The sequence below is a fragment of the Trematomus bernacchii genome, unplaced genomic scaffold, assembly GCF_902827165.1.
Source record: "Trematomus bernacchii unplaced genomic scaffold, fTreBer1.1, whole genome shotgun sequence".
Lineage (NCBI taxonomy): Eukaryota > Metazoa > Chordata > Actinopteri > Perciformes > Nototheniidae > Trematomus > Trematomus bernacchii.
Genome location: NW_022987784.1, coordinates 1364471 through 1377245, shown reverse-complemented (window position 1 = coordinate 1377245; position 12775 = coordinate 1364471).

Here is a 12775-nt window from a genome sequence, read left to right as displayed (position 1 = left end):
TCCTTGCGACAACAGGGCATGTTTGGTTTTTTCTTTGAGGGACATTTTCTTTTTGAAGCTGTTGTTGGCCTGTGGAAAAATGTAATCATAAGAAATGACTCCGGAAAAGCTGCAGATGGAGCCATAAGAAATGAATGCAACTGATTATTTAATGTTTAATGTTAGGCAATCATTTAAGCTTTGTTAGTTCCAGGTTTAATATGTGCAATAAGTTCATTTCAATAAGTTTCGCAATAAACATTGAACCAGTCCGGCCCTCGACTAGTACCCATTTTTCAATTTTGGCCCACTGTGTATTTGAGTTTGACAACCCTGGTGTGGAGCATAGCAAACCATCTGAAATCTTATGTAACACTGCTAGTGATGCCTATGGATCAAACTAAACCAGTTGAACAGTAAGAGATTCAAACTGTGAAGCAACAACACCATCTGGCCACACTTCTGTTTGTACTGTATGTCAGCGATGATGTATTTTCTGGGAATCTGCTCTAAAATGAGTCTTCAATACCACACAATACCAGGTTCTTTTATTTTTTTCAATATTTCTTTATTTTATTTTCAGGTGAGATTAATACAAAAAACATTGGAGACAACACAACAAAACATAATAGAACCCACAAAACAATAACAACGACAACATGCCAGTTTTCGTGTCGAAACATGAACAAAATCCAACACACAATTAACATGTTTTTTTGTAGTTACCCATCTTGGAAACAAACTGATACTCGTAAATGAAGTGGCAATAGCAAAGCTTCTCTCACTGATGGTTGTGTCCATCAGCTCATTCTGTTATTGAGTTTAAAAAGTAATCATACAATGATTGCACAGCCTTTAATTAAACACTGAATAACCTTCTCAGGAGAATCCCATTTACTGAGAGAGGCAGTCTGAGTCGTGCCAAACCATCTGATCAATTACAAATTAGCATCCTAAAATGTGGCGACTTTAAAATCAACACGTTAAACAGACAGGAACGATGCCAGGGATAAACTCAATTCTATAATAAAACCCTGTGTCCTTTCTTTTAGAGAGTGAGCAAACTAGGATTTTTTGATTCCTTTTAACAAGCGTGTCTTTGTATTAAGGTGAGACATTTGGGTGCGTAGCGTATAACCTTGTCCTTATTTCAACCTTGCCTTGAGTTTTTCTTTTCATTGCCACTCCTTTATCCTCAGTGAAGGACAGAATAAAAAGCATGCACTGAAAAAAAAAGCAGCAAACGAAATGTCAAAGAAAAGGGGTTGTGACATTAGGAAATGCAATAAGGTTTTAGCCTCAGATTTGTTGAGAAGTGATTGATGTTGTTCTCTTCCTAACCTCATCAGCTACTGCTTTTGAACCCCCACTCCCTTAAGGAGTCAGAATGTGCCGGTATCGAGATGTATAATAACTGCATGCACAAAATATCACAGAATAAAAATGTTATCTATCAAACATTTAAGAAAATACTGCCTTTATTTACAAAAAATTAATTCAGACCATGCTAGCCGTTAAGCAAACAATGAAGAGTAAACCGTATGTTTACTCTACGTTTATTTATCTGCTTATTTGTTTGTTTATTTATTTGTTGTTTTATGTTTTTGTTTTGTTTGTTTGTTTGTTCAATAAAAAATGTATTTCTCAAAAAAGATGTTAATAATTTAGTTTTTGGGAGAAGGGGTGGGATTAAATAAACCTCTCCCCCACCCCTTTTCGGATGTGTAATGAAGTAGATCATCTGTTTATACATAACTTAGAATCAGTAATATTTTTGTATATCAATTTGACACTGCTTAATTTTGTATTGTAAAATAATTCTCATGTTACATTTTTTTATTATTGTTTTACACATTCTAAATAAATCTAATCAAATCATATGTTGCAATTTTCTGCAAAAATAAGAGTTCTGCAAAAATAATAAATGGAATAAAACATTTGAATTTTGCGTGTATGCTTTAGATCAGGGGTTTCAAACTCAAGGCCCGGGGGCCAAATCCGGCCAGCGGCTTCATTTTATGTGGCCCCGCAAGAGCTTGCAAAGAATATAATACGTTTATAATACGGTTACATGCCACTTTACAGAAGCAGGTTGCCCATAAACTACATGTCCCACAATGCATCTCGTTTTGTGACATGCGCACTGAAGAGACTTGCAATTATTTGCCCTGGACTTCTGCTTTCAAACGTAGTTAGTTATTACCCTATCCGATAATAATCCAATTCAGAGGCAATAATGTAATATAATACATTATTTGATATATATATTATATATTTATATAGTTACAACCGGCCCTTTGAGTGCAACCATAATGCTAATGTGGCCCGCGATGAAATTGACACCCCCCTGCTTTAGATACCATCACTATATAAATTACAACCAGAAGAAACCACAACTTCCTTGACTATCGGAAAGCCTATGCCATGCTGCAGAACACATCCTCTGCACTGTTACCATCTGCTAAATGAGTCAGTATTTAATAAACTGTATAATGAGATTTATTGTGAAGCTCTTACTGCATTCGTATGCAGGATCTGTTAGTTGTTTGACAACAGCAATTGTAGCAAATACAGATCGAATTGAAATGTCAATTTTAATGTCAAACTCAGGATTAGCATGCAGGTCAAACAACAAGTGATTTCCGTCTCAACAGCATTTAGCCTGGTCTATCTTCTATGTAAACAGGGCTGGAAGTGAAGAGCTTAACAGGAAGTCAGTCAACCTTCAAATCAGATTGGGAAAAAGCAATTTACCCAGAAGGAGATGAATTGTTTGGTATCATACGTGTGTATCTGAGTGAAGGACTTCTTTAAATGTTAATATACAGTAAGCGTGGGCGCATAGAAAGCCAAGTTCTCATGGTTTGCTGATAAAAAAACAGAGCCGTGTGCAGAACCTTCAGCTTTCATTTCCGACGTCAAAGAGAAGCAGAAACAGGAGATTGGCTGTTGTGTCGATTGGGCCGTCAGATTCAGTTTGAACGTCTCCTCCGAATAGCAACAACACCCTTGATTATAGATAGACTGTGAGGAAATGGAGAAAGTGGCTTCCTCACAGTCTGGATATCATTCAAACACAAGCCATGCTGCGACAACCATGTTAAAGTCATTGGGTGCGATAAATGGCCTCCTCGAGAGACAGATTGCTAACTGTTAAATTTAGATCACATCAACGCCCATTCACCGCCTCCCTGTAGGGCAGCCAAGACGATCACCCAAGTGTGTTGTGTTGTGTGATCACCTTCACTATTGAGGAACCAAATTAGCACTTTCCTTTTTGGATTGCAACCTCAGGAGAACACTTTAGGTATTTCCATCTGTGCCTGCATTTTGGCAACAGGATCAAATAGATAAAACAAAACCTCAATACTGATACAACTCTTTGTTTTTGCAATGGTTATCATCTTGTATCACTATTTTACCTTGGGATGGAAATGATACTTCATGTTGTTGATGTCTAACAAATGTCATTGAACTGACTACCTAAAATCCATCAGCATTATGTCTATGTTACCCCAAAATAACGGACCATTGTAATGGTACACTGACTTGTTATAGGGAGGTGTGCAGACTGTCAGACCCACTACATGCCTGAATGCCTCTTGCATTTGTTAAAGGGTCGTACAACTTCCTGGGAGAACAATGTAAGCCTTGCAATACTTTGATTAAGGTGAAGATCATATTTCATAGAGAAAATGCACTGCTTAGACTCCTGGTAATTTGTCTGAGTTTCCCGGTTGATAAACGATTTGTTGCTGAAGTAATGTAAACTGCTTACTGCTGCTAATAGTAGCTTCCGTTAGCTAGATAGCTGCTAGCACAGCTAACCGTACTGCCAGGACTCAAAGCTGTATCGCTAGCATTGGAGCTTTGGACCACTGTGAGGTGAAGGTTTTTAGGAACATGGGAGTGGGGGCACGACTCTGGGACACTGAGTGTGTTAGTGAAAGAAGCTGGCTAGGTCTTCAAAAGTTGCGTTTGCTTAATGTTTCCAATGTTTTTAAACAAGCTGTAGGGGTCCTAAATTCCAAAAATATCAAACCCTACATTATGTTGCTTTAGGGTATTTTTTAAATCCTTTTTACGACCTCGATATTAACTGTAGTTTTGAAGGATATACTACAATATACTTAAATTTTTTTGAGTTGGATTTCTTTTGAAAGTATTCATTTTACAGATTTAAAAAAATCAACTTTCTACCTTAACAGCGACACAGTTCTGAATGATCTGTAAGTTATAGGTAAGTTCTCCAGTTTGGATTTGAATTTCTAGGACTGTCTGGTCAAAAAGGCAAAAAAGCCCCCTGACCTGGTAGAGCAGGTTGTAATCTGAGCTGCAACACTTTGCTCTATGTCATCCCCTCCATCTGTCTCTCATCTCTCTCTCTCTCTCTCTCTCTCTCTCTCTCTCTCTCTCTCTCTCTCTCTCTCTCTCTCTCTCTCTCTCTCTCTCTCTCTCTCTCTCTCTCTCTCTCTCTCTCTCTCTCTCTCTCTCTCTCTCTTCCTTTCCTGTCCAATAACAACTGTATTTTTCAACTGAGGGAAAAAGCCCCAAAAAGATAACCTTTCTTTGAAGAACAAGCCCACAAGCTAACTTCTCAAAATGGCTATTTACTGATCTGAAACCTTTAAAAACAGAATCTCAACAATGTCCCAGCTCTGTTCTCTGAACCTCCCTCCTGTTTGTTTTGGCTGCCGTCCACACAGCCATCTGAGCCTCCAGCTCATTGACTAAGAGCGAGGCTGCCTGGGGCCTTCGCTGCCATCCATGCTGACACACAGCTCTAAAGGGTGGATGAATAATGGACGACTTCAGTCCAGAGGTTTTTCATCCCCCCAACCAGGCTGCACAGAGCTGTTGCCTCAATTTTTTTTATGTCTGCAACATCAAGAGCTAACGTTTCCAAAGATGTGTTGAGCAGAGAGAGAGCAGAAATGTTTGTGATGACATTTCATTTATAGGAGTTACTGCCACAGCAATATAATTGTTTTCATTACAAGGTACAGTGTGCACATTTGTATTTAAGACAATCCTGATGTCGTATTTCATGAATTCCACAAGAGTCTGGATTCAACAAGATGGAAAATATTGCTTTTGTGGAAGCAGAAATTGTGCCAATAGCAGTTGCTAAGAAACTGCTGAGGTGTCGGTGTCGGACAGTGATAATTATACTACTGGAATGTGATCACTTGTGAATAATTTATACAGCATGTGATGGAAAGACAAGAGCCCTGCGAACATTGCATCCTCCAACTCTGTCAGTACCAAAGTAAATACAGTGAAGAGGAGGGTGCTAATGGAGCCTCTTGGAGGACCTTGGACTCAGCCAAATGAAGGATAGCCTGGCCAGTGAGTGCCATATAACTGAGTGTTATAACCATTTTGGCTTGGAGGGATCCTCAGATGGAGCGAACGACAGAGTCTACATCAGGATTGAGTGGGAAACACAGCAGACATTGTAACAGCTTGTTACCACAATGAATACAACAACTGTCACAACTTGCCAAGTGAGAACTGTATGACTGCTCCACTTCGCTAAGCAACAAATGTCTGTCTCCTTCAATATACATATTTTAACACTCACGCCCTTTTGTTTGGCAGTCTCTTCTTGGCAAGGTATTCATGTAAAGCACAAGAAAGTGCAGCAAAGCCCCAGTTCACTGTTTTATCTGGTTTGTTTGAAAATACACCATGCATAAAAGTACAATATCAATATACTGTAGGTAATAAGGGCCCAACATATCAGGGTTTATTTATAAGGTAATGGTCCTCTCTCACAAAATGTAGCTTTAAAGGCCCTGAAAACATTCACTATAACATTAAGTATACATGATGCAAAAAGCAACATCGAGGGGAAAACATGCTGAGGTATAGGTTTAGGTTGAAATATGAATTTAAGCACATTTTAAAGTTCAGTTAATCTGGTTCTACTGCTTATAGTTCAATTGACAGTTACCTTCCACTGTTTACAGAGGCTGATTAAAATGTGTTTGAAGAACATGACAACCCTTTTTTCCAAATTAGCCCCGCTCACTTAAAAGCCTTGAGAAAAGCACAGGAAATATCAGGAAATATCTAAAGAGAATAAACCACAAGTGCAATAACGTTGGCAGAACATATTGTTTTTCATCACTCATTATTACAAAAGTTACTATCATATTTTGTGTTAACAGTGCACTTAGTAAGTGTGCACTTTACAGCAAACCTGGGGCCAGTTTCACTTCTATTACATGAATAGGAGGGTTAATGGGCACAGCCATCATTTTTGCCCCCCAGCAGGTTCATCTGGCCTTGCAGACAGCCACTACATTTGCAGCTTATTAATGAAACTTCACCAGAAGCACAGGTGAGAGCACTTTAAAGTTACACATTGTTGTTGCTCACAGTGTGCAAGTGGTTATAGTTACACCTACACACTGCCATCGCGGGGGGAGAGTTTGTTTTTCTAGAGGGTGTATTAAAGAGAGATATGTTACTGACAGGGAATATCTTTAAGATGTTGAATATGCTGACCGTTTACACCAGGCTCTCATGATGAGAGCCTGGTGTATTAATTATTATTATTAATTGTTATGATGAGAGTCTCATCATAACAATTATTCATCTTTGATAACGTGTGAAGCATTTTGATGTCTCAGTGACGAGTAGCCAGGCCCAGTGCTTAGTTGTAGTTTATTCATCTTACAAAAATGTATATGTATGCACCCCTCCAACATTTAACCATCAATGAAACTTGCGATAAACAACCACATTGGCACATAGGATCTCTTGTTGTTTTTAGAAAGAGAAAATTCACACTGAAACACCTGTGCCATAGTTATTTATACCTTAACTACAGCCAATTAGACGACTCCTGTGCTCAGTGGATGTTGGGCGCCCTGCAGCTGTTTTCCTCTGAGTCACAGCCGACAGGCCTACAGGCTGCAAATACTTCACTGATGTGACACAACATGAACTTTCCTGTTGGCCTCTCCTCTGCTGCCAATCATTTTATTTTTTGCTCATCACCCCCTCTGAAATCCTCCAAGAAAATGAGATTCACTTGCAAAGTTATTACTTCAAAGACCAATCTTTTCAGAGATGCATGAGAAGCAAACCAATGATAGTCCACGAGGCAAATCAATTTCTCATCCGTGACTCATTTTCCTGTTATTGATTTTAAAATTACAACACCTGTGGCTGCCTGCTTTACTTTGTCGGCCAGCGGAAATCTTTTCCCCTGGATTATATTGTTCGCCAATTGGGATTGAAATGCATGTTGAACTTGCTGATTTCCCTCAAGGAAGATGGTAAATAACAGCATTTGACTTTATCTGTTTAAAATCACTGTTTGTCAGTTTGGGAAGATATTTGAGAATGGTGATAACATTTTCTTTTTTACTGAAGACATGGATTTGTAAGACAGACACATTCAGTATATTATTTCTATAGTTATAGTGTTGTTTTGATTGGCAACCATAGCATTTTGAATTTAGTGCAGTGCTCCTGAACCAGAGTAACTGACATGCTGGAGACACTGAAATGGTTAAGTGTCAGACAGAGGTCAACTTTTATTTTGTTAAATGTTGTCAGAAATATTACAGTGACTAACTTACCACATATATTATCACAAAGGTTTATAGCGCAGTATGCTCAACATAAATATCAAACACGACATACAATAGAAGGAAGGTTTGTATTACCCACATCTAAATCAAATATGGGAGAGAAAACAGTCATGTACAGAGCCATGGTCCGCTGGAACTCTTTACCCGTCCATATCATTCAGGAACATTCTCAAGTACATTTCAAAAGGTTGCTAAAATATTATAAAGTATTATAAAGTAACATTGAACTGTGCCTGTGGCTATGTATGTAATGTATATATTATTATGTACAGTTTTCATTTCATACAGCACACATTGCATGAAATGATGCTGTTTTGTTTTAATTTTGTTGTATGTATGTTTATGTATGTTTTGGACCCCAGGAAGAATAGCCAATGCTCATGCTAGTGCTAATGGGGATCCTAATAAAGACAAAGTGCAAGATTCACCTTGTAAAAAAATAAATGCATGACTGTTCATTGGTTTGCCGTAGACAGACCTACTCAAAGTACATTTATCTGGAAAGACGCGCCTTAGCTTAAAGCTTAAAGCAGGATCAGCAAGGTTGACTCTCTCAAAAGGAGCTGTACATTTCCCCTCTGTACCTTCAAGGATGAAATCAGAACAACTTTCGAAACCTCTCAGCAGCACTCAGCTTATAGAAGCGTCTATTTTTATTTTCTAAAAACTCCCAAAAAGCAGCTTAATAGGAACAGTCTCCTGGTGCCCCGTGGTAATAGACGTTCTCTCAAATGCTCTTTGAATTTCATGGTTTCGGTCTAAGAACTTTCAGCAGGTGTAACTGTGAAGACATTATTGCACTTTGAAGGTTATTTGGAGCCTTTACACCTGAATCTCATCTGAAAACGAATTTTAAATGAGATATGTGTTATTGTCAGGTGACTTACTCTTTACCTTCCTACATTTTTAAAGGTTCTCTCTTGTCCTGATATTTCATAAAGGAACCTATTTTAAACCAAAATGTCATCTGGAACTTTCTTATCCAAAAGGTCAGTATTCACCACTAAGTACACTGCAGTGTCTCAATGCCGAGTCCTTGTAATGGTATGCTATCTGTGAAATGATAAGCATGTCGTGGAGAGAGCTGACAGCTTTGGCATTGACTTTGTCATTGTGCTGGAGGCTCGTTGAGGATAATTAACGGCGGGGAAGTGCAGTGTCTTGTTCCTTTCAAGCCTGCTTGTTGATCAAAGGCATTTGACGGACTCACTAATCCCATCTGACTGAAAGCAACTGTGTGGAGTGGCAGCTGACACACACAAGGACTCAAAGCAACACTGTTCAACATCACTTGAGCGCATGTCTTATCAACTTGAGCTTATTTGAAGGATAAAGCTGCTGTTAGGCTATATTTTTCTTACGGTCAAGAGAAGACAAAAACTAACAATGTTTGAGTTGGTTTCCAAAACATTTCAACTGGAAAAAAGGATCAGAAATATATTTGAAAGAGGCTCTATGTTTTCATCCAACAACCAGGGAATGTAGTTACTGAAACAAGAGTAAAACGTGTGGTTATTGAGGCAATCATTAAATAGATTGCAGATAAATACACATTTTGTGTTTCGGTATTTACAGGAACACGAGTGTATGTGGGATTGACTGAGAATAAACTATAGTACAGAGTCGATGTACTGAAAAACAGAAACCAAATCAATGTGTACCAAATGAGTGCCATACAATTAAAACAAGGAACCGAAAGACGGTACAACGCTCTGTAAAGCACTTCCACTATGACCACGTTTTAATTAAAAGTAAAAGCATATTGATTGTTCAAGATCACAAAACTAAAGAGCAGCCATTACGTTTTTTTACAGGCATAATTTATGGTGGTCAAAAGTGATGAGAAGGTGATGGCCACACCCACTTTGGTTATTTCCTGCAATTTCACATTTTAAGGAGATGAATTTTCGACCGTACACTTGCCAGTGTCTCCTCTGAAGCTCTTTTGCACTCCACTGCACTCTGTCTCACTTCATCACCTCCCCCCTTTGTGATGTCAACAGAGACTCTTGAGCTGACAACTCAAATTGGTCTTGAGGACAACAACAAATACCATTTAAAATGGCAGCCTCTGTCACTGGGGAGTTACGCTACATGTCTGCTGTTAAAGCCATTTGGGAAATTAACTGAAGAGCCCGAGATTGTTAAGGGCATCCGGTGGAAACTACCACTAGCGCTGAGAGCAGGTTAAAGGCTTATATGTTTCAGTCTCTAACAAACCTGCATTTAAATTCAAATTGGGAATGATTTGGCTCGGTTTTAACAGGCAGTCTGAGATCGATGTGCATGATTTAAAGTGTCAGGATCTCTTGAGGCCAAAGCTTTGCTCGGTGAAGCAAAAGATTAACATTTGTGACTGCAGTTTTAAATGTAAATTAGTATCCTGTATTAGTAGCCCTGGCAAAGACTCCATTTACACTTAGGTGGATGTTACAGCTATCTGATCTCAAATAAATGTAAATACATCAAAGAAGCAATTAAAACGGATTAAAATCTGACCGATCAAACCGCCTCTGATTTCTGCATTTCTGTAGGAAGGTCCGTCACAGACCAGAAAAGGTATTGTTGAAGAGACTTAATCATTCCTTTGACTAATATTGACTATTTCATTATTTCACATGTTTGTCATCCTACTTCGGGATAAAATGTGAAATTGGTGGCATTTCTGTATGTTGATTTATTAATAAAAAGTTAAGAAACAATGATTTGTAGAGTGGCTGACTTCCTAAATCATTAGTATTATTGAAATAAATCTTTAAAATGAATGAAAAACTAATGAGGATGTTACTGTATATCGGTTTTCTTTTCTCTTTTAGAATGTAGTGATATAGGGAGTTATTTATGGCTGAACAACATGCATATAACCTCCAGTATGTACAGTTTATATTTCAATTGAATCATTTAGGAATCATTTTAATAGCCACTTTTCCGCTAGCTAATGAGGCTGTTTGTGTGAATGACAGCTAAACCTGTGGAGTGGCAGTTTATCCTTCCAGGCCTTCAGTGTCCTGTCAGCGGCAGAAGCGCTGCACGTCTCTGTGTCACAGCCGCACTAATTGGTTTGTCGACCAGGAATTCCTGCGATGCAAATTCAATCTGAAATGTTGCTGATGTGCTTCTAGCAGGGCAGATAAACAGCCTAAATCGTCATGTAATACTGAAGTATATATACTCCCCTTATTGTGTTATTGTTCTCAAAAGCAACGCTAAAACCACGTATTACCCCTCAGCTCACTAAGGGCTAAACAGTTAACCATTTAAGAGTTAATTCAGTGTTTGAATGTGGTAACAAAATGAATTATATTATGGCAGCATATGTTTATAACTACGTTTACCACACGTTGTCCTGGAGTTAGATTCAGGGAAATGAATAGCAAGTTATTTCACTATAATATTGTCAGAAAGTTTGCAATTGTATTTTTTCAAATTGATCCCTTTTTATTCATGGTCTGGTATGGTTTGAAGTTTGAAGTTGACGTTGAAACTACAAATGCAAACTCAATCCATCGGCCCAAGATGACGCATAACACATGCAGGCGCTGATAAATATATTAATCAATACAGGCAGTTTAGTGATATCACTTCCAGCTTATAAAATGTGTTTCTATTAAGCACATTAGTGTCTGGAACAAAAGCTTGCTTGAGTTTAAGTACACACATTTTTACAAGCACATTTCAGCTACGAATACTGCTTCCTCACTTCTAACACAGAGCTAAAAAAAAAAAGATATTGTTTTTACATCACGTTAAATGAGATCTAAATGTTCCTGTGAGGTGCTTAACTGTTTTAAAAATCTTCAAAGAGCTGAGAGGAAGATGTGTGGGAGGCAATACGTTCTGATGCTATATCACCATGCAGGTCCCAGCAGTTGCGGATAGAAGTCAATGAAGGTCATTCGTTACATAATGCTCCTCTAGGTCAAAGTACATTAAATAAAAAAGGCTGGAAACTTGTTAAACCCCTGGGTATGTGTTGTCTAAACTTAACACCAGTGCGCACATTAAAACTGCGTGGTGTAATGAAATTGCCTCAGTCGTTGGAACGGTGTTCATACTCCATATCTGCCAAAGCACACGAGGGAGATCATTAAAAGAGAAAAGAGATGGAGTCCCATTTGCTAACCACCTCACCAAACTATGAGACCATCTATTAGTTTTGCTCGGCAGTCCTATCTTTATTTATTTGTCCATCTAAACACAAATGTCAGTAACTATGAAATTCGACAAAAACGGCAAACTCTCAGTGACCTGAACTACCACTTTATTCTCACCATGGCGGGTGTGAAAGGCGCCTCAGTCCAGTGTTATGCAGACTCTCTAATGAACTCGCTTATAAAATTGTATTTCAATAACAATTTCTGTTCCCAGAAAACGTCCGTTCCCAGAGTATATTATAGTTCGGCCGCTTCATAGTAGGTTCACTGAGGAGTATTAAAGAACAAAGGCATGGACAGCATGTGGATATGATATCATTAAACGTTTCTGATTCATACATTTCCAAACCAAGTGATGGTAACAGCATTCTCTAAACTCCTTGTTTAAAAACCACCTGAATTTGGTCAGCTAAATTGAACTCCCGGTGCATGAGTCATAGCTCGCCCTCTGGAGTGAATGTACCCAGACTGTGGAAATTGACCTTTGAGTCATTTACGGACATTGACTCTTTGCAGAAAGACTGGCCCTTCTGTGCTGCTAATGTCAAAATCACAAAGCTGTAACTGGAGTTTCAGGCTCAGCAGTAAAACCAAATCCACCTTTACTCTGTAAATTCAGCCATGCAGTCATAAGAAAGAGCTTTCAGAGAGGTGCTGATGACCTTAGCAGCACTTTGTAGACATGAATTGAGTCCTGCTGGTATTGTGCAAAGTTATATTTCTTCTTTCTAATATTGCAATATGCTATTTACAACATGCTCTAAGTTCTCTGTCTAAAGCAGAATTCTAGTTGTAGACCTCTAAGTTGCTGCTGGCGTCTCAGAAACACAAAGAAAAAACGTGAGGGTGCAATACTGAGGCACGGAAAAAAAGACACATAATTTTTCCATCAATTTGCAAAACAATGGCTAACTTCTCCTAGCAACCAGTACAGCTTGTTTGTCACTCGCTACGGGTAAGTGAGGGCAACACAAAACCATTTTTCTTGAAGTACAGCATGACATTTTACAGAATGTGAAATATATTCCTAGTCAG